At 42.6% G+C, this 26,731-nt stretch overlaps 1 protein-coding gene across 4 annotated transcripts in view; it reads right to left on the bottom strand.

Moving 5' to 3' along the window:
• Positions 1-19,789, bottom strand: part of IPO11 (importin 11) — a 220,696-nt gene extending 200,907 nt beyond the window's left edge. The window contains exon 1 of one of the 4 annotated variants that reach the window (XM_024246853.3): positions 19,605-19,789. The gene's annotated coding sequence lies outside the window, so the exon portion shown is untranslated. The remainder of the gene's footprint in view (positions 1-19,604) is intronic. The other 3 variants (XM_063724115.1, XM_054555604.2, XM_054555605.1) reach the window with 3 other exon arrangements.
• Positions 19,790-26,731: the final 6,942 nt, after the last annotated feature.

Here is a 26,731-nt window from a genome sequence, read left to right as displayed (position 1 = left end):
ATAGCCCAGCTCAAGCCTCAAAGGAACCATTTCATTTTTTTTTTGGGCTGAGTGAAGGGGTTTAAGAAGAAAAACTTGGTATAAGAAACATACAGGAGTGGTGCAGCAGGGTACAGGTCTGCATGCCTTATGTATGTTTGTATGTATGTATGTACGTATATATGTATGTATGTATGTGAGTCTTGCTCTGTCACCCAGGCTGGAGTGCAGTGGTGCGATCTCAGCTCACTGCAACCTCTGCCTCCTGGGCTCAAGTGATTCTGGTGCCTCAGCCTCCTAAGTAGCTGGGATTATAGGCGTGCACCACCAAGCCTGGCTAACTTTTATATTTTTAATAGAGCTGGGGTTTTGCCATGATGGCCAGGCTGGTCTCAAACTCCTGGCCTCAAGTAATTCGCCTACCTCAGCCTCCCAAAGTGCTGGGAATACAGGTGTGAGCCACTGCGCCTGGTCTGCATGCCTTGTTTCAATGGCTATCTTGAGTAAGCCGGTGGTACAGGTGGCATCATCTTGACTTTAGCCTGGTGGTGGTAGACTATCTGTAACTCCTCCTAAGCAGGAGGATTCCACAGCTGAGTCTCTATGCCTGATTTGTTTTAAAATTAGCCCCTGGAAAAATCGCTTGAACTCAGGAGGTAGAGGCTACAGTGAGCCGAGATCACCCCACTGCACTCCAACCTGGGTGACAGAGCAAGACTTCGTCTCAGACAAACAAACAACAAAAAATAGCCCCTGGAATTTCTAAGCAAGCGCACAATTAGATAAGTGAGTACTGTGCACAGAAGTGCCTGGTGGGAAAGGAAGGAAAATGAAGAGTTTTAAAATACACTGTAAGGCCCAGATGTGGTAGCTCACGCCTGTAATGCCAGCACTTTGGGAGGTCGAGGTGGGCGGATCACTTGGGGCCAGGAGTTCAAGACCAGCCTGGCCAACATAGCAAACCCCATCTCTACTAAAAATATAAAAAATTAGCCAGGCATACCGTGGCACATGCCTGTAGTCCCAGCTACTCAGGAGGTTGAGGCACAAGAATCACTTGAATCCAGGGGGCGGAGGTTGCAGTGAGGAGAGCGCAGCACTGCACTGCAGCCTGGGTGACAGAGGAGACTGTCTCAAAAAACAAAATAAGGCCAGGCACGGTGGCTCACGTGGCTCACACCTGTAATAGCACTTTTGGAGGGTGAGGCGGGAGGATCACCTGAGGTCAGGAGTTCAAGAACAGCCTGGCCAACACGGTGAAACCCCGTTTCTACTAAAATTCAAAAAATTAGCCAGACGTGATGGTGCACGCCTGTAATCCCAGCTACTCGGGAGGCTGAGGCAGGGGAATCGTGTGAACCTGGGAGGCAGAGGTTGCAGTCAGCCAAGATTACGCCACTAGACTCCAGCCTGGCGACAGAACAAGGCTCTGTCTCAAAAAAAAAAAAAAAAAATTAAGTAATTAAATTAAATTAAATACATTGCTAAACTACTTTCTGAGATTAAGGGGCCTGGCATGGTGGCTCTCACCTGTAATCCCAGCATGTCCTGGGAGGCTGAGGCAAGCAGTTTGCCTGAGCTCAGGAGTTCAAGACCAGCCTGGGTAACATGGCGAAAACCCATCTCTACCAAAAATAGAAAAAGTTAGTCAGGTGTGATGGCACACGCCTGTGGTCCCTGCTACTTGGGAGGCTGAGGTGAGAGGACTGCTTGAGCCCTGGAGGTCAAGGCCCACTACTACTGCTATAATCAAAAAGATAATGATCTGATCAATGGTGTCCAGCTGTTTAAAAAAAGATAATGAGGCATCAGTAAGGAGAAACTGCAACCCTCATGCATTGCTGGTGCAAATGTAAAATGGCCACTTTGGAAAAGTCTGGCAGTTCCTTAAAATGTTAAACACAGAATAACATATAACATAGCAATTCTACCTTTGGACATATACTCAAGAGAAATGAGTATGTCCATACGAAAACTCGTATATAGATATTCACTGCAACATTATTCATAATAGCCAAAAACTGACAACTCAAATATCCATCATGTGATGAATGGGTAAATAAAACGAGCATTTCAGCCATGTGCAGCGGCTCATTCCTATAATCCCAGCACTTTGGGAGGCCAAGGTGGACAGATCCCGAGGTCCAGAGTTCGAGACCAGCTTGGCCAACATGGTGAAAACCCATCTCTAGTAAAAATATAAAAATCAGGCCAGGCGCAGTGGCTCATTCCTGTAATCCCAGTACTTCGGGAAGCTGAGGCAGGAGGATCACAAGCTCAGGAGATCGAGACCAGCCTGTCTGACACGGTGAAACCCCAACTCTACTAAAAATACAAAAAATTAGCTGGGTGTGGTGGCACATGCCTGTAGTCCCAGCTACTCGGGAGGCTGAGGCAGGAGAATCACTTGAACCCGGGAGGTGGAGGTTGCAATGAGCCAAGATCGCACCACTGCACTCCAGCCTTGACGACAGAGCGAGACTGTCTCAAAAAAAAAAAATATATATATATATACACAAACACACACACACACACACACACACACACACACACACACAAATCAGCCGGGCGTGAAATCAGCTGGGCGTGGTGGTGTGCGCCTGTAATTCCAGTTACTCGGGAGGCTAAGGCATGAGAATCACTGGAACCCAGGAGGCAGAAGTTGCAGTGAGCCGAGATCACGCCACTGCACTCCAGCCTGGGCCACACAGTGAGACTCTGTCTCAAAAACGAAAATTAAATTAAATTAAAATAAACAAAATAAAATAAAATGTGGTATTTCCATACAATGAAGTATTATTTCACCTAAAAAGGAATGAAATCCTGTAACATACTAAAGCATGAATGAGCCTTGAAAACATCACCCGAAGCGGAAGAAGCCGGTCACATAAAACCACAAGCTGCATGATTCCCATTTATATGAAATATGAAGAACAGGCAAATTTATAACACAAAAAAGTAGATTAAGTGGTTCCCTAGGCTGGAGAATTGGGGGAAAATGTGGAGCAACTGCTATTTGGGACGATGAAAATGTTCTAAAACTGACTGTAATGATGGTAGCACAACTCTGTGAATATACTAAAAATTATTGAATTGTACACCCTTTTCAGTGGGTGAATTACACGGACTGTAAATTACAGCTCAATAAAGCTGTTTTTTTTTTAAGTGCTTTCATTATGTAAATGTCAAAATCCACAAGAGATAGCCATGTGCAGTGGCGCAAGCGTAATCTCGGCACTTTGGGAGGTTTAGGCAGGAGGACAGCTTCAGCCCAGGAGTTCGAGGCCAGCCGGGGCAGCACAGCAAGACCTCAACTCTACAAAAAAATAAAAAACAAAAAATTTAGCCAGGAGTAGTGGCACAAACCTGTAGTCCCAGCTAGCTACTCAGGAGGTTGAGTGTGGAGGAGCCCAGGAGTCCGACTTGCAGTGAGCTAAGACTGTGCCATTGCACTCTAGCCTGGGCGACAAAGTGAGACCCTGTCTCTAACAAAAAAATGTTTTTAATTTTTTTTTTAATGTGACTTATAGCCAGGCGGGGGGGCTCACACTTGTAATCCCAGCACTTTGGGAGGCTGAGGCGGGTGGATCACGAGATCAGGAGTTCAAGACCAGCCTGACCAACATGGTGAAACTCCGTCTCTACTAAAAATACAAAAATTAGCCAGGTGTAGTGGCGTGCATCTGTAATCCTAGCTACTCAGGAGGCTGAGACAGGAGAATCCCTTGAACCGGGGAGGCGGAGGTTGCAGTGAGCTGAGATCACACCACAGCACTCCAGCCTGGGCGACACAGTGAGACTCCGCCTCAAAAAAATAAATAAATAAAATGTGACTTATATAGGCCAGGCATGGTGGCTCACACCTGCAATCTCAGCACTTTAGGAGGCCAAGATGGGAGGATCACTTGAGCTCAGGAGTTCAAGATCAGCCTGGGTAACATAATGAGACCCTGTCTCTTTAAAGAAAAAAAAAGCGTCTACAGTTTCAACAACAATTGATGTTAACTCAGGGCCAAAAAGATCAAGAAATTAAAGCAAGGTGAAAGAACGTAAGACTTCTGGCATAAGACAAGGAGGTTCCAAAGATACTAGTGTGTACTACAACATCTGGATTCAAATGAGTACTGCAACATCTGGATTCATTTCAGTTTTTCAGCAGAAGTCTTTGGCAGTTTAGACAAGAAAATTCTTTTCTGTGCATGTATTACAGGTTGTTTAGCATCTCCGTCCCTGCACACTATACGTTATTAACACCTTAAACAGATTGACTACAGATGCTTCCATATATTTCCCAAATACCTTCAGCTAAAAGAACCACCAGGGCTACTGATGTATTCCCTATGACACGAGCCCCCAACCTTTTTGGTACCAGGGACTGGTTTCGTGGAAGACAATTTTTCCACAGATGGGGCGGGGCAGTGCAAGAGGGGTAAAGGGCAGGTGAGGATGGTTTCTGGATGAAATGTTCCACTGCAGATCATCAGGCATTAGTGAGATTCTCATAAGGAGTATGCAACCTAGATCCTTTGCACATGCAGTTCACAACAGGGTTTGCACTTTTATGAGGATCTAATGCTGCTGCTGATGTGATAGGAGGTGGAACTCAGGTAGTAATGCTCACTCTCCACCCACTGCTCACCTCCTGCAATGTGGCCCAGTTCCTAGCAGGCCACGGACTGACTGATACTGGTCCATGGCCTGACGGCTGGGGACACCTGCCCTATGACACTTCATGCAGACTGTCAAAAACTGGTTTGTTTGGGAGGAAAAAACGCACAACAAAATATATGTGACATCAAAGAGAGAAGCTATTTGCTTGCTTTCCCTTCCGTACTCCTAAAACATCAAATCTACTCAAGAGTTTCAAACGACCTACAAACTTCTGCTTGGAGTTTTCAAAAAACCTGCAAACTCCTGCTTGTTAGAAATGCATCTGGAGGGCACAGTGGCTCAGGTCTGTAATCCCAGCACTTTGGGATGCCGAGGCAGGTGGATCACCTGAGGTAAGGAGCTCGAGACCAGCCTGGCCAATGTGGTGGAACTCTGTCTCTACTAAAAATACAAAAAATGAGCCAGGTGTGGTGGCGGGTGCCTGTAATCCCAGCTACTCGGGAGGCTAAGGCAGGAGAATCGCTTGAACCCGGGAGGCAGAAATTGCAGTGAGCCGAGATCGCGCCATTGCCCTCCAGCCTGGGCATCAAGAGCAAAACTCCGTATCAAAAAAAAAACAGAAAGAAAAAAGAAGTGCATTTGGAACTACAAGTTTAAACCTGCTTAAGCCAATCATAACTTAAAAATACTGTCTGTTTTGTAACTAGAGAAATATATATAAAAAATTAAAATTACAATATAAAATACATATATAATACTATACAAAATAAAAACACCTACAAAAAGACAAGCAGTAAACATATCAAATTATAAACAATAGTTGTGTTAAGAAAGCCCCATCAAGCTACCAATGAAAGTCATTGGAAAAACTACTTTAAAGTTCATATGGAACCAAAAAAGAGCCCGTATTGCCAAGTCAGTCCTAAGCTAAAAGAACAAAGCTGGAGGCATCACGCTACCTGACTTCAAACTATACCACACGGCTACAGTAACCAAAACAGCATGGTACTGGTACCAAAACAGAGATAGAGACCAATGGAACAGAACAGAGCCCTCAGAAATAATATGACTTGTTTCTCATTTATTTTTTAATTGACAAGTAGAACTTGTATATATTTATGATGTACAACATAATGTTTTGATACATAAAACAGAAAACTTTACATTTTAATTAGTAACTATAACACTTAAAAAAAAAAAAAAGAAAGCTCCAGGGGTTATCATTCTTATAGTCGACACACTTTAATAATGAAAAAAAACATTTTTTAAGGCCAAGAGTTTTCATTTTACATCTGCTTAAATTTCCATAGGAATTAGATACTTGCTTTATTTCTCTTCCTTGCTCCAAAAACATCCCAACTGCTCAAGAGCTGCAAATCATCACGTATTTCTCTTGTTAAGCACATATCAAGTAGGTAATGTAGTCAATAACTGCACTCTCATGAAAGTTCAGGAGAGAAAGTTTACAAACCTTGTTTTCAGTAGCACAAGGAGGTAAGCAATTGTTTGTTTGTTTGTTTTGAGACAGAGTCTCACTCTTGTCGCTCAGGCTGGAATACTATGACACAATCTGAGCTCACTGCAAGCTCCACCTCCTGGGTTCAAGCAATTCTCCTGCCTCAGCCTCCCAAGTAGCTGGGATTACAGGTACCCACCACCACGCCCAGCTAATTTTTGTGTTTTTAGTAGAGACTGGGTTTCACCATGTTGGCCAGGCTGGTCTTGAACTCCTGACCTCAGGTGATCCACCCGCCTTGGCCTCCCAAAGTGCTGTGATTACAGGCGTGAGCCACCACGACCAGCCGGTAAGCAAATAGTTTTGTCATATTATCTGGATTTGTGAAGGCAGTGTTTACCAAGAGTCAACTCTCACCCAAGGGACTCTGAGTCTTATAATCAAACAGCAGGGGTTTTATGTTTTGTTTATTCTGAAATAGCAGTATAGCTCCAAATAGTCATATCTATTGGGTACTTAATGTTCTTACTATTTGGTGTTTATATAAAGACATTAGTTTAAAATACTTAAACAGTCTTGGAAAAATCAAACTAACCAAAACAGTCTAATGTATTATTTACTTTCCATTAGGCTTCACTTATTATATACACTTCTATATATTGTGTACACTTGTATCACATAAAAGGAAAATACATTTGTATTTGTTAGCAACTGTATCTTTACTTTCATTTCTAAGCCTTCTCCATACCAGTTCCCACATCAACTTGCTTCTTTCTTTACCAGATAATGTACTACTGTTTCTATCATTCCGAAAGCTGTAAAAATAATTTGAATTGGCCAGGCGTGGTGGCTCACGCCTATAATCCCAGCACTTTAGGAGGCTGGGGCGGGTGGATCACCTGAGGTCAGGAGTTCGAGACCAGCCTGAACAACATGGTGAAAGCCCGTCTCTACTAAAAATGCAAAAATTAGCCAGGTGTGGTGGCGCTCGCCTGTAATCCCAGCTACTCGGGAGGCTGAGGCAGGAGAATCGCCTGAACCCAGGAGGCGGAGGTTGCAGTGAGCCGAGATCGCACCATTGTACTTCAGCCTGGGCAACAAGATCGAAACTCCATCTTGAAAAAATAAAATAAAATAAAATAAATTGAATAGTCTGCAGTGTCACCTGATGGTAAGAAGTACCACATTCCAAAGAGTATGTTCCTTTCCCCCCAAGGAGGGTTGGAGGAAGCGAGGAACTTTAGAATTCTCAATGACCATTTGAGCAAGACAACCATCTGGAAATGTAACAGGGATTACAGGGTTCAGGAGGATAGGGCAAAGAATGCTGAGCTCCTGAGAAAGAAATGAATGGGAGCCTAGAGAGTAATGCAATGCAAGAAAGATGAGATTCAAAACAAAAACAAAAACCTCACCTTGAGGCAAAATATGACACCTAAGAACTTCCTTACAGCACTGCCTCTACTTCTACAGTTAGATATTGCATCACTCTACCAAAACAAAATTTGAGGTAAAGACATGAATGTGTTTTTGAGTTCTACTCAAGGTAAATATGAAGTAATTTTTAAAAATATAATAATAAAGGCAATGTCTAGCATAAAGGAGACTGAGAAACCATGGAACAAGAACAGACAAGAGTGACAGGAGTAAAGGAATAAAATCACCTACTGATTCGCTGCAATAATTCCAAATTTAAGATAAGAACAAATATTCAGATTGGGTGTGGTGGCTCACGTCTCTAATCCCACCAATTTGGGAGGCAGAGGCAGGAGAACTGCTTAAGCCTAGGAGTTCAACACCAGCCTGGCAGTCCGGGCAACATGGCAAAACCCCATCTCTACAAAAAATTAAAATTAAAAAAAAAAAAAAAAACCTTAGCCAGGTGTGGTGGCATGCACCTATGGTCCCAGCTACTCAAGAAGCTGAGGTGGCAGGAGGCAGAGGTTGCAGTGAGCCAAGATCATGCCATTGCACTCCAGCCTGGGCAACAGAGCGAGACCTCTTCTCAAAAAGAAGCTGGGCCGGGCGCGGTGGCTCACGCCTGTAATCCCAGCACTTCGGGAGGCCCCGGCAGGCGGATCACGAGGTCACGAGATCAAGAGATCGAGACCATCTTGGCTAACACAGTGAAACCCCATCTCTACTAAAAATACAAAAAATTAGCCAGGTGTGATGGCGGGTGCCTGTAGTCCCAGCTACTCGGGAGGCTGAGGCAGGAGAATGGCGTGAACCCGGGAGGCAGAGCTTGCAGTGAGCTCAGATTGCGCCACTGCACTCCAGCCTGGCCGACAGAGCAAGACTCCGTCTCGAAAAAAAAAAAAAAAGAAGCTGAGGTGGGAGGATGACTTGAGCTCAGGAGGTTGAGGCTGCAGTGAGCCATATTCACACCACTGCACTCCAGTCTGGGCAACAGGGTGAGACCATGTCTCAAAAAAAAATCATCCTCTATAGCCCAAGTCTACAAAGAGAAGAATAAGAGGCAAAAAATGTTTCACTGGGGAATCATGGATAGGAAATACAAGCAAACTGTTAAACTGTCCAGAGTCAAAAGCAAACTAGAGAAAGACAATATGCCAAAGACAAGAAAGAAATTAATTTCTGTGAAGACTGGGGAAGAGTTCTACGATAACCAAAATAGAAAAATGAGTATATTAGAAAACTTAAAGACATGAACAGTTTATTATTTTGAGAAACCAAAATCTTAAAGGCTGCTTGCCAAAAAAACAAACAAACAAACAAACAAACCTGAATCTGACCAAGCTTCTAGATCTTCTATCAATGTAACTAGAGAAGTACGTGGGAGGTAAGACGAAATGAAGTTGATAATTGTTAAAGCTGGATGATGGCTAGATGGGGGTTCATCATAAAATTCTGTCTACTTTTATGTATGCTTTTTAAAATGGCCGCTAATGGACACAGAGATCACTAAAGTTGCTTTTCATGGTAGACATTACCTCCTGTGGAAATCTTTAACTGCTGTAGACAGTAAAGCACTCCTTCCTCCATGCTACTGTTCTGCATAGTACACACTTCTATTGCTGTACTTACTTCCTTGTTTACTTCTATCTCATCTCCAAATCATGATCTGTTTAAAGGAAAGAATGATGTCTTACTCATCTATAAATGCCATTACCTAGCACAGTGTGAAGGATGTTCAGTAAATGTATGATCAACTAAACAAAGCAATAACAGAACTAATGATTTCTCAGACAGAAGACAGAAAAGGTAAGAGACAGAAAGAGGTCCAAGAACAACAATATGGAGTACAAATTTTATCAGAGTAAAGACAGAAATATCTACAAAAAACACTGCAAGAGTAAATAGTGTGCTGAATGGCTGAAAAAAATGAATGAATGTATGAACAATCTATTCTGTATCTTTCTATACTGAAATGGAGCATATCAAGCCAACAAAATTTAATAATACTTTTCACTGGGAATATCTAACACCCTTTTTTCTAATCCTGCGCTCTCCAATCCCCTTTCTGATATTTTCTTGCTTTATCATTAGGCTTTTCTATATTTATTCATTCAATAAATATATACTGAACACCTGCAAATGCCAGACACTATTCTAGGCACTTGAGATACATCGATTAACTACAAAGACAAAAAAAAACCCAAGCCTTGTGAAGCATATTTTATAGTGGGGAGACAAATAAATGGGAAACAAATAATAAATGGGTGAAGTATAAAGTACATAAGAAGACAATAGACAGGGGAGGCAGACCAGTGAGAGGAACACCTGTCCGAAAAACTTGAGTATTTCTGTCTCACCCGGAGTTTTTAGTAAAATGGCACTGATAAACTGCAATAAGTCTCTTGCCTGTTTGGTACATACAAGAGTCCCCCGTGACTAATCTCTCCCTAATAAGAAAAGTTATACATTATCCTAAACAATATTGACACCCCCTACCTGATCAGTGCCCTGCTGTGAGGTACCAATTACTGTCAACCATCACCCTCTGACGTCTCCTTAGCTGAAAAACAAAAATACATGTCTGTACAAAACCCACTAAAGAACAGCAATTATGCTTATTGCTTTTAAAGGTCCTTCTCTGGCTGGGCAGTGGCTCACACCTGTAATCCCAGCACTTTTGGAGGCCGAGGCAGGTGGATCACCTGAGGTCAGGAGTTTGAGACCAGCCTAGCCAACATGGTGAAACCCCATTTCTACTGAAAACACAAAAATTAGCTGAGCATGGTGGTGGGCACCTGTAATCCCAGCTACTAGGGAGGCTGAGGCAGGAGAATTGCTTGAACCCAGGAGGTGGAGGTTGCAGTGCGCCAAGATGGTGTCACTGCACTCCAGCCTGGGCAACACAGCAAGATTCCATCTCAATAAATAAATAAAGTTCCTTCTTTGATACGGAAAAAATAGGAAGGAAAAGCTATAAAACTGATTTTGAGCAAGGCACTGAATTGAGATAACACCACAGCCTAGATTAAATTTAACAGACTATAATTTATAACTAGCGGTTAGGCAAAACTTCTTGCTGAGTGTAAGAGATCATCAGTCCTCTCTCCAAATACAGACATCTTCGATTGGTAGTTTCCATTTACTGGTTGAAGACATCACTGTCTATAAAGCTGTATCTTATAAGAATCTCATTCTTGCTATAAAGAGCTCAGCCTGTCACTGTATTTACAAAAACCCATTTGTTCAAACATGCATGTGCTGTATGCCAAGTAATAATCCCACAGTTAATCACTATTCTACATTTTACCATTAAAATAATTTTTCTCTCAGTTCTGAGTCCATATAAGTTAACAAGTAAATAAATATAATTTTCCTATCACCTTGGAGCCACCCATATCAGTTCTCTACACAGTTTAAGTATTTTGTTTTACTGACCAAGACACTGTGGCCAAGAGAAAAGGAGATAAACTGACTTCTCTAAGGTCATAGGCTCATTAGTGACATTTCTAGAACTTTAAATGCAAGTCTCCTGTCCCCACCCAGTACTCCCTAAAGATTAAACACTTTTACTTTTGTTCATTGCTGTCCATTAATATCTCAAGTGAAATTAACTGGGAATTTTTAGCTTTAGACTTGAGAAAGAACAAAAATACATCAAGTTCACAGCCTATCTGCCTAATGAATTATACTACATCAGAACTGAAGACCGAAATTGATGGAGTCATTGAAGATACCCTACACAAGGTTAACAAGTTGAAGATTAAGAGAAGAAATGTTATTAATACATAACTAAAACAAAGGTGTATTATACAGAATATACAAGGAACCCTTGTGAATCAACAAGACAAATATACAAGAAAAGTGAACAAAGGGTGTAAGCAGAAAATACATAGAAAAGAAGAGCTAAATGCTTAATTAATATCAGAAGAGATGCTATCTCACTGGTTATCAGGGATTTAAAATGCAAACAGTGAAAAACTACTTTATGATCATCAGACTAGCAAAAAATTACAAAGTCCAAAAATATTCAACGCTGGCAAGAATGCATGGAAACAGAAACTCTTAAACACTGCTACTGGGAATATCCATTAATACAACTTTGGAGAGCTATCTAGCTGTCTCTAATGAAATTAAGTGTGAGTATATATTTTGCATATTCTATGACCAGGACACACAGAGGGTCACACAACACATAAAAATGGTGGCTCACACCTGTAATCCAACACTTTGGAAGGCTGAGGCGGGTGGATCACTTAGAGTGCAGGAGTTCGAGACCAGCCTGGGCAACATGGAGAAACCCCATCACTACTAAAAAAACAAAAAGTTAGCTGGGCGTGGTGGGGCACACCTGTAGTCCCAGCTACTCAGGAGGCTGAGATGGGAGAACCACCTGAGCCCAGGAGGTCAAGGCTGCAGTGAGCCACGATCGTGCCACTGCACTCCAGCCTGGGTGACAGAGTGAGACCCTGTGTCAAAAAAAAAAAAAGTTTCAGTCAGATACGGACCACATATATACAACAGTGATCCCATAAGATTTTAATGGAGCTTTAAAATTCCTATCACATAGTGACATCATAGCCATCCTAAGTTGTAGTAAATCACATTACTCACACGTTAGTGGTGATGCTGGTGTAAACTAACCTACTGCACTGCCATTTGTATAAAAGCAGAGCACATACAATTAGGTACAGTATATAACACTTGAAAGTGATAATAAACAACTATGTTACTGGTTTATGCATTTACTACATTATACTTTTTTGTTTTTGTTTTTTTGAGATGGAGTTTCACTCGTTGCCCAGGCTGGAGTGCAGTGGTGCGATATTGGTTCACTGAAACCTCCACCGCCCGAGTTCAAGCAATTCTCCTGCCTCAGCCTCCCACGTAGCTGGGATTACAGGTGTGTGCCACCACGCCTGGCTAATTTTTGTATTTTTTTAGTAGAAACAGGGTATCACCATGCTAGCCAGGCTGGTCTCAATCTCCTGACCCCATGATCCACCCGTCTCGGCCTCCCAAAGTGCTAAGATTACAGGCGTGAGCCAGCACGCCCAGCCTACTTTTTTTTTTTTTTAAGAGTTAGGATCTCTGTCGCCTGAGGTAGAGAGCAATGCCAGCATCATAATTCACTACAACCTTGAGCTCTTGGGCTCAAGCAGTCGTTCCACCTCAGCCTCCTGAATAGCTGAGACTTGGGACTACAGGCATGAGCCATCATGCCATGCTAATTTTTTTACTTTTTGTAGAGATGGGGTCTGGCTATGTTGCCCTGGCTGATCTCAAACCCCAGACCTCAAGCAATCCTCCCACCTCAGCCTCCCTAAACCCTGGGATTAAAGAAGTGAGCCACCAAGCCCCACTACTATACTTATCATAATTTTACAATGTACTACTCCTATTAAAAAAAAAAAGTTAACTGTAAAACAGCCTCAGACAGGCCCTTCAGGAGATAATTCAGAAGTCACTGCTATCATAGAAGATGACAGCTCCATGAATGTTATTGCCCCTGAAGACCTTCCAGTGAGACAAGAAGTGGAGGTGGAAGACAGAGATATTGATGATCCTGACCTTGTCTGTACCTGAGTTAATGTGTTTGTTTGCGTCTGTTTTAAACAATGTAGAGCTACACAATGTATTTGTGTTTTAAGCTAAGTGTTACTGCAACAGAGACAAAAAGTTAAAGTTTATAAACTAAAAGTTACAATAAGCTAAGATTATTGAAGAAAAAAATTTCTTAATAAATTTAGTGCAGCCTAAGTGTACAATAATGCCCTAGGCCTTCACTTTCACTCACCACTCACTCACTGATTCATCCAAAGCAATTTCCAGTCCTCCAAGCTCCTTTCAAGGTAAGTGCCCTATACAGACGTACCATTTTTTACTTCTACACTGTATTTTTACAGTACCTTTCTAAGTTTAGATATGTTTAAACACACAAATACTTACCATTTTGTTACAACTGCTTATAGTATTCAGTGCAGTAACATGCTGTACAGGCTTATAGCCTAGATACAATAAGTTATATACCTCATAGCCCAGGTATATAATAGGCTGTACCATCTAGGTTTGTTCATATGATGTTCATAGAACAACAAAATTGCCTAACGACCCATTTCTCAGGATGTATCCCAGCCTTAAGCAACTCGTGACTGTATCTTCTATGACCAAGCAGTTTCACATCTGGTGCTATAATTACAGAAACCCCTGCATAGGCATACAAGAATAAGGAGACAAAGGACTAGGTTGTCTGCACAACCTAGTTATCTACATTAACAGAGACTTGGAGACAATATGTGAACATATTTAGTGAAATATGTATAAAATGTATCTTATCCTTCCCTTGTACAATTTGTTCCCTCTGGCTGGAAAGCTCTGGTCTCTAGATAAAAGCATGTCTTGCTCTTTGACAGCATTCCATTCTGCTCAAGTTGTCCTCTATTTAAAGAGGTCTCCACTAACTGCCAATCTAAAAGGGCTCATTCCTCAACCAAGAATCTCTATGTTCCCGATATCCTTCTTAATTTTTCTGCATAATACTATTAACTATATGAATGCTGTTCATAGCACTATACTGTTAATAGCTTACTGTACTGTAAACACTTACATTTTAAGCTATATGCTATATGTGTTGGCTGGGTGCAGTGGCTCATGCCTGTAATCCCAATACTTTAGGAGGCCGAGGCAGGTAGACCACCTGAGGTCAGGAGTTTGAGACCAGCCTGACCAATATGGAGAAACCTCGTCTCTACTAAAAATACAAAATTAGCCAGGCATGGTGGTGCACACCTGTAATCCCAGCTACTCAAGAGGCTGAGGCAGAAGAATCACTTGAACCCAGAAGGCGGAGGTCGTAGTGAGCCAAGATGGCGCCACTGCACTCCAGCTTGGTCAATAAGAGTGAAAATCTGTCTCAAAGAAAAAAAAAAAAAAACTAGGCAGGCGTGGGCATGGTAGTGCACGCCTGTAATCCCAGCTACTTGGGAAGCTGCAGCAGGAGAATCGCTCGAACTTGGGAGGCAGAGGTTGCGGTGAGACGAGATCGCACCATTGCACTTTAGCCTGGGCGACAAGAGTGAAATTCTGTCTCAGAAATAAATAAATAATGGATAGTTGGAGAGTTGGAAATAAAATAATTAGATAGTTGGAGAGTTAGAGGAGGGGTTACACATAAGTTAATAAGGGGAAAGAATTAAGATTTTGGGCTTCTCTAACTGATTGGTGCCTGCATGGCTCATAGGAGGAAAACAATGTCAGGAAGGTTGAAATACACAACGTTTTTGACATGAATGTCAAGTATTTTAAGACAACTACATATATCAGCGCTGAAGAGAGACCTGTGCTAAAAAGCCAGAGATCTGGGAGTCATCAAAATAGAGGGAGTAGTTGAAGTCACCACAAATGAGACCATACATGAAGAGTGCGCATTGAAGTCCTTATTTCCTAAACTATGTAGTTTGGATTTTAATCTGAAGGTTTTCAGAAGAGAGCAGGGTAGTGCCTCAGAGTGAAACATCTAAAGTGTTCAGAGAAAAGAGAAAAATAACCAAGGAAAGACTGGCTAAAACCTAAGAAGGAAATAAGGAAAATATGGTGTCCCAGAAGTATAAGAAGAAAATTTCAAGAACGAACAAGTAGTTAAAATGGCAAATGATTAAACAGATTCCATTAGATTTAGCAACAAAGATATCAATGGTGATCACCACTACATCAAATTCAGTGACTGCTGTGGACTGTCAGCCTTCAAAATACCAAAAAAGAAAAAATAATAATAATAAGGAGGTGAAGAAAATGAATACAGAGAATTCTTTCAAGAAACTTAAAGGAAATAAGCTGGGCATGGTGGCACACACAAGTAGTACCAGCTACTCATGAGATTGAAGTGGCAGGATCACTTGAGCCCTGATGTTTGAGGCCAGCCTGGGTAACAGAGACCTTGTCTCTTAAAAAAAGGAGAAAAAAAAAAATAAGAAAAATAATTATAGATAGAGCTGAAGAGGAATCTAAGGATCTAAGGTAAGGAGGGTAAATTTCAGATAAGACTTGATTTGAGGCCAGGCGTGGTGGCTCACCCCTATAATTCCAATACACTTCAGGAGGCCAAGGCCAGCGGATCGCTTGAACCCAGGAGTTTGAGACAAGCCTGGGCAATGTGGCAAAACCCCATCTCTACAAAAAAAAATTCAAAAATTAGCCAAGCATGGTGGCCTGCACCTCACCTGTGGTCCCAGCCACGAGAGAGGCTGAGGTGGGAGGATAGCTTGAGCTTGGGAGGCAGAAGTTGCAGTGCGCCAAGATAGCACCACTGCACTCAAGCCTGAGAAACAGAGTGAGTACTCTGTCTCAAAAAAAAAGAAAAAAGAAAAAAGATAAGAGACTTGGGTATGCTTAAATCCTTGTTAAGTTAGTACTAGTTGAAAAAGGAGTAACTGAATGTTATGGATTGAATTGTGTTCCTCAAAAATTCATGTTGAAGCCCTAACCCCCGAACCCTCAGTATTTGGAGATAAAGTTTTTAAGGAGGTGATTAAGATAAGATGAGGTTGTTAAGGTAGGGCCTTAAAACAATATAACTGATGCCATTATAAGAAAAAGAAACAGCAGGCCAGTGCACTGGCTCATGCCTGTAATCCCAGCACTTTGGGAGGCTGAGGCGGGCAGATCACCTGAGGTCAGGAGTTTGAGACCAGCCTGAACAACATGGTGAAACCCGTCTCTATTAAAAATATAAAAATTAGCCGGGCATGGTGGTGAGCGCCTGTAATCCCAACTACTCAGGAGGCTGAGGCAGGAGAATCGCTTGAACTGGGAAGGCGGAGGCTGCAGTGAGCTGACAGCGGGCCACTGCACTTCAGCCTGGGAGACAAGAGCAAGGCTCCGTCTCAAAAAAAAAAAAAAAAAGAAAAGAAAAAGATACAGCAGAGGTGCATGTACACACAGGATGACCACAAGAAAAGGCAGCAAGAAGGTGGCCATCTGCAAGGTTTCCTTACAGAAAACCAATCTTATCTGCATCTTGATCTTGGACTTCCACCCTCCAGAACTGTGAGAAAAAAAATTCTCTTGTTTAAGCTACCCAATATAAGGTATTTTGTTGTGGCGGCCCTAGCAAACACATGAAGGAAATATTGCCCATAAAGAGAAAAAACTCAGAATATAATTAGAGATGGACAGATAGAGGTCTTCATGTTTGCAGGTAAAACAGAACAGAAAGCAATGAAGTTCCCACTCAATGTATTTCATTTCCTCTATGAAACAGAAAGGAACTTTATCTAGTAAAGAGTAAAGAGGGGGCCGGGCGTGGTGGCTCACGCCTGTAATCCAGCACTTTGGGAGGCTGAGGCAGGCGGATCACCTGAGATCAAGAGTTCGAGACCAGCCTGACAAACATGGAGAAACCCCGTCTCTACTAAAAATACAAAATTTGCTGGGCATGGCGGCGCATGCCAGTAATCCCAGCTACCCGGGAGGCTGAGGCAGGAGAATCACTTGAACCCGGGAGGCAGAGGTTGCAGTGAGTTGAGATCGCACCACTGCACTCCAGCCTGGGCAAAAAGAGCAGAACTCTATCTCAAAAAAAAAAAAAAAAATAGAGTAAAGAGAGGGCCGGACTCAATCCTGTAATCCCAGCACTTTGGGAGGCCAAGGTGGGTGGAGTTCAGGGAGGTCAGGAGTTCAAGACCAGTCTGGCCAAAATGGCGAAACCCTGTCTCTACTAAAAATACAAAAATTAGCCAGGCTTGGCGGCAGGCGCCTGTAATCCTAGCTACTCTGGAGGCTGAGGCAGGAGAACCACTTGAACCCGGGAGGCAGAAGTTGCAGTGAGCAGAGATCACGCCACTGCACTCCAGCCTAGGTGACAGTGAGACCCCATCTCAAAAAAAATAAAGAGGGAAGGTGGTGGGTTAATAGCCACCATGATAAACAGGAGCAGTTAGCAGGGACACACAGAATTGTTGGGCTGCCTGTCCAGTACCCAAGAGATGTTTGTTATTGAATGAACACCTAACTGTCATTCATGAATTTTAGTCCGTTTTTAATATAACAAGCTCTGACAGTAACCAGCAAAAGAAAAGCACTGGAATGAGCTGGAATCTGGGTTATAAATCTAGGTACGTGTGACCTTATGCAAGGCACTTAACTTTCCGGGCCTCAGTTTCATCAGACTGGATAATCAGCATAAGATCACCTCAGATTAAAATAAATGATGCTATAAATTTTTATACAGGTTTGTGCATTACCTCAGTGTTCTTCAACTGTTACCAACCAAAGTAGTGCATCTCAAGATTTATTGAACATTCCTTTCATCTAGATAACTTGTTAAAATTGCAGATTTTGATTCAGCAGCTCTGGATTCAGCCTGAGATCATACATTTCTAATAAACTCCCAGGTGATGCTATATACCACAATTTGAGTAGCAAGGGTAAAGAACACTGATGCAAATTAAGCTTTACAAAGCTTATAACTGTGGACTTATCTGTAATCAGTCTGATAGTCAGCAAACCAAAGGAACTACAGACTCACACTAGCACTAAATGTGTTTTGCCATTCCTTAAATGCTCTGAAATTAACAGTCCCTATTTGAAGCTGATAAAGAAAGGAAAAAATATTACCATCAATAACACTAAATTAGAAGTGAGGTTAAATACACACACACACATAGGTACAAATATATAACACAAAGGTCAAAATCCAAATAATCAAACATTACCTTACCCAAAATTTGAATATTTTTATTGCTGGGAAAAAAAAAATTTGTTTCTGGAAAAATCTTCAGTGTATTTTAATAGCCACATGCCTACAAGGATCATGCTGCATTCTGGTTTGATTCCAAATGCAAATATATTCAAACATCACAAAATCTAAAGATTGTTCTATTAATGATCAGATAATCTCTACATATTTGTTTAAAACCTCTAACATCACCACAGCCAAATGTGTTTGTGGTGAAAATTCTCTTTGGCCTTAGGAAATTCAACTAGGGCGGAGACCACCCTCCTACTCTGGGACTATAATATATGGCCACAAGCCACTACTATAATTAATTGTTTCTACTATACCCTGTGCTAAGTTACTGCAGAAACAGAGAAAATACCAGTCCTATCATAACCAAAAGGGAAAATGTTTCTAATTTCACCTTTTCCTCAGTGATGAAAGATGTAATATGTGTCATGCAATGGATGTCTCCTATAGAAGGGTCACCCTGCCCTTAATCTGAAGCTTCTCTACTGAACAGAGAAGTTTGGAATAACATGAAAATGTAGGATGAAAATTCCTATCCGAGGAGGGGGAAAAGCATTATGGCTACAAACTGCTCTTCCTTACTTCCTTCTGAAGAATAACCGAAATCTGAAGGGCACTACCGCACTACAACTGAGCTCGTTTAAATTATGGAGAGGAGGAGGTATAGTCAACTGCAACCTTGTCACTAGTAGGTAATTTACCAGTCCTTGCTATTTAGTCAAATCACTTTCAGACAGAAATACTTCTCTCATTCACCAACATGTCACAAAATAATAAAGAAAAAATGACACATGCAATGAGCAAAAGTAGTTTTGCTGAATCACAAATACCCCCAAATATAAATCTGCAGCAGTCGCTGAGCTTGAGAATTGGCGGCCATACCTCTCCATGAAGCTCCTCTCTATAAATGGACAACTACCTTCACTTTTTCATTAAAAGCATGTAAGGGTCAAATGTTTAAAGCTATCACACTATTGCTATTAACAACAAGGTCGCGTGCGCAGTAACAATGCACAACGGTCTTATACTCGAGATAACCACTTTATCTAAAAATTTGCACCACCTATCCCCCAAGGGCAAATGCATCACCCAGGTCCGCAACCGCGGCCACGATGGGTACACTCGCCTCTGCTCAGCCTAGCATACGGTCCCTCCCACCCCGCACTCTGATTGCTCCGCTACCATGCTGCCCACTCCCGGGCTGTCTCGGCCATCCCCCAGTTCCCCGGGTTCCTAAGGTTGCGCAAACAGCCAAGTCTGCAGGCCGCCCTTCCCTCGCTACCGTTATCCCTTATCTCCTGGTAGCCCCACTTTCCTCCCTCGCCTCTCGGGACTCGGGTGCCCAACCCACTCCCTTCCACTCCCGCGCGCTCTGTGGCTCTCGGGTCGGGGCCTCACCGTTTAGTTTGGTCGGGAATTGCCCGGCCTCCCGCTCCCACTTCCCAACACGAAGTGGCGTCGGCTGGTCTCGCGCCTCACGCTGCCAGTCCCCACGCCGCCGCCTACTGATGCCGAAAGCAGCTTCTAGGAACACGCCATGTTTAGCGTCGCAGCTCCAAACGTCACGGACGCGCTAAAACTACGTCACAGGAGTCCAGTGCGCATGCAACCGGCAAAGAGAGAAGGCGATAGGCGAACGGCGGGAAGTGGAAGGAGGGGCTTTCTCTTCGAACCAAAAGGCGCGGGGTATCCAAATCAGTTGTGTGCGCTTGCGCAGTATAAAGAGCCGGGAGTCCGGACTAGCAGGATCTGTCACCATGGAAACCATAGGTCCGGTTTCTCCCACTCCCAGGGAGCTCAATTGTTTCCCGGGTTGATTGAAGCTTCAATCAGAACCATTTCACGCTTTCTATTGTAGATATCAATTGTGGATCCGTCACAGCAGAGAAGAGTTATTTAAAGAATCTTACTCCCATCAGTCCACCCTCCCTCCCGCAAATATTTATTTTTTAAGTTACCCAAATTGCTTGGCGCTTACTCCTGAGTAATAGCAAGAGTGGAAAAATGTAAAAGGACATAAATCCAGTTCTGCTTGCCTCTGCTAAAAGCTAGCATAGTCACCTAAATTTTCTTATCCTTAAAAAGAGAACTTACTCAGGCGCAGTGGCGCGCGCCTGTAGTCCCAGCTACTCCAGATACTGAGGCGGGAGGATCACTTGAGCCCAGGAATTCGAAGCCAGCCTGGGACATCTAGAGAGTTCACACACACACACCCATTTCAAAAATAGTAAGGGGTGGGCGCAGTAGCTCACACCTGTAATCCCAGCACTGTGGGAGGCCGAGGCGGCCGGATCACGAAGTCAGAAGTTCGAGACCAGCCTGGCCAACATGATGAAACCTTGTCTCTACTAAAAATACAGTAATTAGCCTGGCGCGGTGGCGGGCGCCTGTAATCCCAGCTACTCAGGAGGCTGAGGCAGGGGAATCGCTTGAACCCTGGAGGCAGAGGTTGCAGTGAGCCAAGATTGCTCCACTGCACTCCAGCCTGGGCAAGTGAGCGAGACTCCGTCTCAAAGTAAATAAATAAATAAATAAAGAGACTCTGTCTCAAAATAAATAAATTAATTAGAAATACACACCAACTATATATTTCTTAAAAATAATAATAATAAGGCCGGACACAGTGGCTCACGCCTGTAATCCCAGCATTTTGGGAGGCCGAGGCAGGCAGATCACCTTAGGTCAGGAGTTTGAGACCAGCTTGACCAACAAGGAGAAACCCCATCTCTACTAAAAATATAAAAAATTAGCTGGGCATGATGGTGCACGCCCGTAATCCCAGCTACTCGGGAGGCTGAGGTAGGAGAATCGCTTGAACCCTGGGGGCAAAGGTTGCAGTGAGGCGAGATCATGCCATTGCACTCCAGCCTGGGCAACAAGAGCGAAACTCCGTCTCAAAATAATAATAATAACAATAATAATAATAATAATAGTAAGAGAAGTTGTAAGGAAATAGCAGAGTGTTCATAAATATTAATAATAGAAAAACTTTATTGTTCATTTAGAATATTCCAGGTACAGTTTTAAGATCTTTATGGGAATTATCTACTTTAATCCTCAGAACAATCCTTATGAGGTAGGTATTTCCTTTATGTCCACTTCACAGATGAAGAAACTGAAGCACAGAGAAGTCAAGTAGCCCAGCTAACGTTAAACAGCTAGTAAAAGGCCATGTTAGGATTTGAACCAAGCTCTGCATTCCGAGAATGTCGATCACACAAGGGCTGTTTTTTAAAGTAAAAAGATAAAATTACCTAAACAACCACCAATGAGACGAATGATTAAATCACAATACACCCATACATAATAAAATACAAATTGGCCATTTAAAATTATGTTGAGTTCAGGCACAGTGGCTCACACCTGTAATCGCAGCACTTTGGGAGACCAAGACGGACAGGTCACCTGAGGTCAGGAGTTCAAGACCAGCTTGGCCAACGTGGTGAAACCCCGTCTCTACTAAAACTACAAAAATTAGCCTGGCATGGTGGCATGTGCTTATAATCCCAGCTACTCAGGAGGCTGAGACAGAAGAATCGCTTGAGGCCGGGAGGCAGGGTTGCAGTGAGCCGAGTTCGCACCACTGCACTCCAGCCTAAGTGACAGAGCGAGACTCCATCTCAAGAAACAATAAATAGGCCAGGCGCAGTGTCTCATGCCTGTAATTCCAGCACTTTGGGAGGCTGGGGCGTGTGGATTGCTGGAAGTCAAGAGATCGAGACCAGCCTGGCCAACATGGTAAAACCCTGTCTCTACTAAAAATACAGAAATTTAGCTGGGCTTTGTGGCGGGCGCTTGTAATCCCAGCTACTCGAGAGGCTGAGGCAGGAGAATTGCTGGAACCCAGGAGGCAGAGGTTGCAGTGAGCTGAGATCGTGCCACTGCACTCCAGCCTGGGCGGCAGAGGGAGACTCTGTCTCAAAAAAATATATATTAATTAATTATTGAATTAAGCAAAATAAAATTATCTTGAAGTGTATTTGTTGACATGTTTACACATGCACAATGCATTGTGAAAAAAGAGGGTTGCAAAACATTATGTTCAGAATGTCCCACTTTTGGAGATAAATGCATGCCAAAATGCTAAGAGGATTTATCACTAGTTGGATGGGTATTGTGACCATGCTTTATTTTCTTTCTGCTTAACTGTATCTTCTGATTTTATTGAAAGATAGTACTTCTCAGGCCTGGAGAGGTGGCTCACACCTGTAATCCCAGCACTTTGGAGGCTGAGGCAGGCGGATCACCTGAGGTCGGGAGTTCGAGGCTAGCCTGATCTACATGGAGAAACCCCGTCTCTACCCAAAACACAAAAATTAGCTGGGTGTGGTGGCACATGCCTGTAATCCCAGCTGCTCTGAAGGCTGAGGCAGGAGAATCATTTGAACCTGGGAGGCAGAGGTTGCAGTGAGCCAAGATTGTACCATTGCACTCCAGCCTGCAGGCAACAGAGCAAAACTCTGTCTCAAAAAATAAAAATAAAAAAGAAAGATAGTACTTCTCAAATTTTAAGTGTGCATAGAATCACATAGGGATCTTGTTAAAATACAGATCATGATTCATTTGGTCTGAGGTGAGGCTCCAGGTTCCCCATTTCTAAACAAATTTAGATCTATGTTTTGTGGTAGGTAGAATAAAAGATGTCCATGTCCTAATCCCCAAAACCTGTGAATATGTTACTTTACAGAGCAAAAGGGATTTTGCCAATGTGATTAAATTATCCAGGATAATCTTACTATGGGAAGATTATGCTGGATTATCCTCTAGGTCCAGTGTAATCAGAGGGGTCTTTATAAGAGGGAGGCTGGAGTGTCCAAGACAAAGAAAATATGCCAGTATAATAGATGTCAGAGGGATGCCAGGGCCATGAGCCAAAAAATGCAGAAAGCCTATAGAAGCTGGAAAAGTCGTGGAAACTGATTCTCTTCTACAGCCTCCAGAAGAAACTCAGACGTGAAAACAATTTTAGACTTCTAACCTCCAGAACTCTAAATTAATAAATGTATCTTGTTTGAAGCCACTAATTAGGTTTGTGGTACTTCGCCGAAGCGGCAATAGAATACATGCTCAAAAGTTATAGGCTCTCTAATTTGCTACCCTTCATTTACTATTTTAACTTGCATAAAATTGAGTCTTGGATAACTCTACATTATAATACAGCTCATTAGATGCTTATAAATTAACAGAATTCCTAGATTCATTTTTGTTTATAATAAACTTGAAACAAGTTTATTATTTCCATAAAGACTGATGATGTAAATCAGTCCTGGGAGGCAGAGGTTGCAGTGAGCAGAGATTGTGCCACTGCACTCCAGCCTGGGCAATAGAGCAAGACTCCGTCTCAAAAAATAAAAAAGAAAATAATTTGTCAATTTATATTCAAAGACTAAAATGTTCACGCAGTTTGAGTAAATAATTCCATGCCTGGAAATCTATACTAGAGAACCAATTCAAAGTATTGAAAATATTTTTCAGGTATAAACTAAAATGTGTATGGCTCTATTTTTATAAGAACAATGGAATAGGCATGATTTAGTAAACCCTTATGCATTCACAAGGTGAAAGTTTCTGTAGCAGTTTTCTTTTTTTTTTTTTTTTTTGAGACGGAGTCTCGCTCTGTCGCCCAGGCTGGAGTGCAGTGGCCCGATCTCAGCTCACTGCAAGCTCCGCCTCCCGGGTTCACGCCGTTCTCCTAATCTCGTAATCCGCCCGCCTCAGGCTCCCAAAGTGCTGGGATTACAGGCGTGAGCCACCGCGCCCGGCCAACAGTTTTCAATATTAATTATTAAGAGTGTGTAATAACTTGGAAAAGGGCTTTTTTTTTTCTTTTTTGCTTTTAGAGACAGGGTCTCTGGCTATGTTGCTCTGGCTGGTCTCAAACTCCTGGTCTCGAGTGTTCCTCCCATCTCAGTCTACTTAATGAAGCTGGGATTACAAGTATGCACCAGTTTATAAAATAAAATATTTTTATTTATTTATACTATAAAATATTGTTTAAAATTAAAAATACATAAATATAAATATACAATATAAAAATAGACTCTAGCCAGGTGTGGTGGCTCACACCTCTGATCTCAGCACTTTCGTAGGCTGAGGTGGGAGGATCACTTAAGCTCAAGAGTTCAAGATCATCCTAGGCAAAATGCCATCTCTACAAAAAATACTAAGATAAGCCGGGCATGGTAGCACGAACCTGCGGTCTCAGCTACTCTGGAGGCTGAGGTGGGAGGATCGCTTGAGCCCTGGACAGGGAGGTTGCAGTGAGCCGTGACTGTGCCACTGCACTCCAGCCTAGGTGACAGAGCAGGACCCTATCTCAAAAATAAATAAATAGTAAAAATAAAAATAGACTCTAACCCACAAATAGAATTCTATGTACCCTAATAATTTGGTTTTTATTGTATTTGGAAACCTAAAAGCTTTATTTTGCAACATGATATACATTATTTTATGATGTTAAAATAATTAATAGAAAGGCCATTAGACTGAGGCTGCTCCAGCACCCTGGGTTCCTACAGAAGCAAACCAAAACCCAACTCAGTGTATTTTATTTGCCACGCTTCCACATTCACCCTATAAAAGCCTTTCTTTGGTGCCCCTTTAGCAGAGTCCCAAACTGATTCATGAATCACTGTCTGCTCAAATAAACATTTTAAGATTTTACTGTGCCTTAGTTTCTCTTTTAACAATGGTAATGATGAGGAAACATTTATCTGACAAATGTTTTTGAGAGGTATCAATTATGTAATAGTCACTGACAAGGTTTACACCTATGCTGGTATTAAACAGAGACCATAATCATCTTCTTTAATTAATTGTATTAATCTAACATAGTCTTTATGATGATCTAAAAATATTTAGATCATTCTTCTTTGTTTGTTTGTTTTTGTTTTTGAGACAGGGTCTCACTCTGTTGCCCAGACTGGAGTGCAGTGGCACAATCTCAGCTCACCGCAACCTCTGCCTCCTGCCTCAGCCTCCAGAGTAGCTGGGATTACAGGTGCACACCACCATACCCAGCTAATGTTTGCATTTTTAGTAGAGACAGGGTTTCACCATGTTGGCCAGCCTGGTTTCGAACTCCTGACCTCAAATGATCCACCCGCCTTGGCCTCCCAAAGCGCTGGGATTATAGGCGTGAGTCACCATGCCCGGCCACATATTTAGATCATTCTAAAGAATACATTTATAGAAGAATCTTGTTTATAGTATTCAGGATTCCTTCCTTCCTTCCTTTCTTCCCTCCCTCCCTCCTTTCTTACTTTCTTTCTGTGAGACGGAGTCTTGTTCTGTCACCTAGGCTGGAGTGCAGTGGAGGAAACTCGACTCACTGCAACCTCTGCCTCACTGCAACCCAGCCTGGGCCACTATTGTAAAAATATAATATTTGAACCCCGGCACGGTAACTCATGCCTGTAATCCCTGCACTTTGGGAGGGCAAGGCGGGAGGACCACTTGAGGCCAGTTCAAGACCAGCCTGGGCAACATGGTGAAAACCCATCTCTACTAAAAATACAAACAAAAAAAAAATTAGCCAGCATGGTGGTGTAATCCCAGCTATTTGAGAGGTTGAGGCATGAGAATAGCTTGAATCTGGGAGGCTGAGGTTGCAGTGAGCCAAGATCATGGCACTGCACTGCAGCCTGGGTGACAGAGCAAGGCTCTATCTTAAAATATATATATATATATTTATTTTATATATATGTTTATATTTATATTATATATACGAGTTGTGTCTTTAACGGCAAACCAAAGTTAGCCAGGGGAAGGTTGAGAATGCAAAGGGAACAGCACTCACAAAGCCGAGGTATAAAGATGTTTGAGGAAGAAAAAGGAACTTGATAACGTTGGGAAGTAAATAAGTAAGGTAAAAAGGAACTTAATTTGAAAGGCCTACAATGTTATTCTAGGGAGCAATAGTGGTCATTCATTGATGAATCAAAAGAACAATTTTGCCCTCTCTGCTCTTGTCTCCAGGCTGTGGTTACACAGCAGTACACATTGGAGATACTGGGCTCCACATTTAGCTGGAAGACATGCCAGGTCTTCTTGAGTTCCCTCTAATTTTCCTCTCCCATTGCGCATAAAGTATCTTCAAACCTCCGCACTCATGCCCCTTGTCCTCCCACCTCCACAGCTCCTTCTCTACAGAAAAACTTGCCTTTTATTTCACAGAAGAAACGCAACCTGGAGGCCAAGGCAGGCAGATCACTTGAGCTGAGAAGTTTGAGATCAGCCTGGGGAACAAAGTGAGACCCTGCCTCTACAAAAATTACAAAAATTAGCTGGACAAGATGGTTCATGCCTGTCATCTCAGCTACTCGGGAGGCTGAGGTGGGAGCATCGCTTGAGCCCGGCAGGCGGAGGCTGCAGTGAGCTGAGATCATGCCGCTGCACTCCAGCCTGGGTGACAGAGTGAGACCGTCTCAAAAAAACAAAACCAAAAAACCCAACAACAACAACAATAACAAATCACACACAGGGTTTTGTGTCATGTTCATTTTTTTTTTTTTTTTTTTTAGACA

This window comes from Pongo abelii, chromosome 4 (assembly GCF_028885655.2).
Source record: "Pongo abelii isolate AG06213 chromosome 4, NHGRI_mPonAbe1-v2.0_pri, whole genome shotgun sequence".
In the NCBI taxonomy this organism is placed as follows: Eukaryota; Metazoa; Chordata; class Mammalia; order Primates; family Hominidae; genus Pongo; species Pongo abelii.
This window is presented reverse-complemented; position numbering and strand designations above follow the sequence as displayed.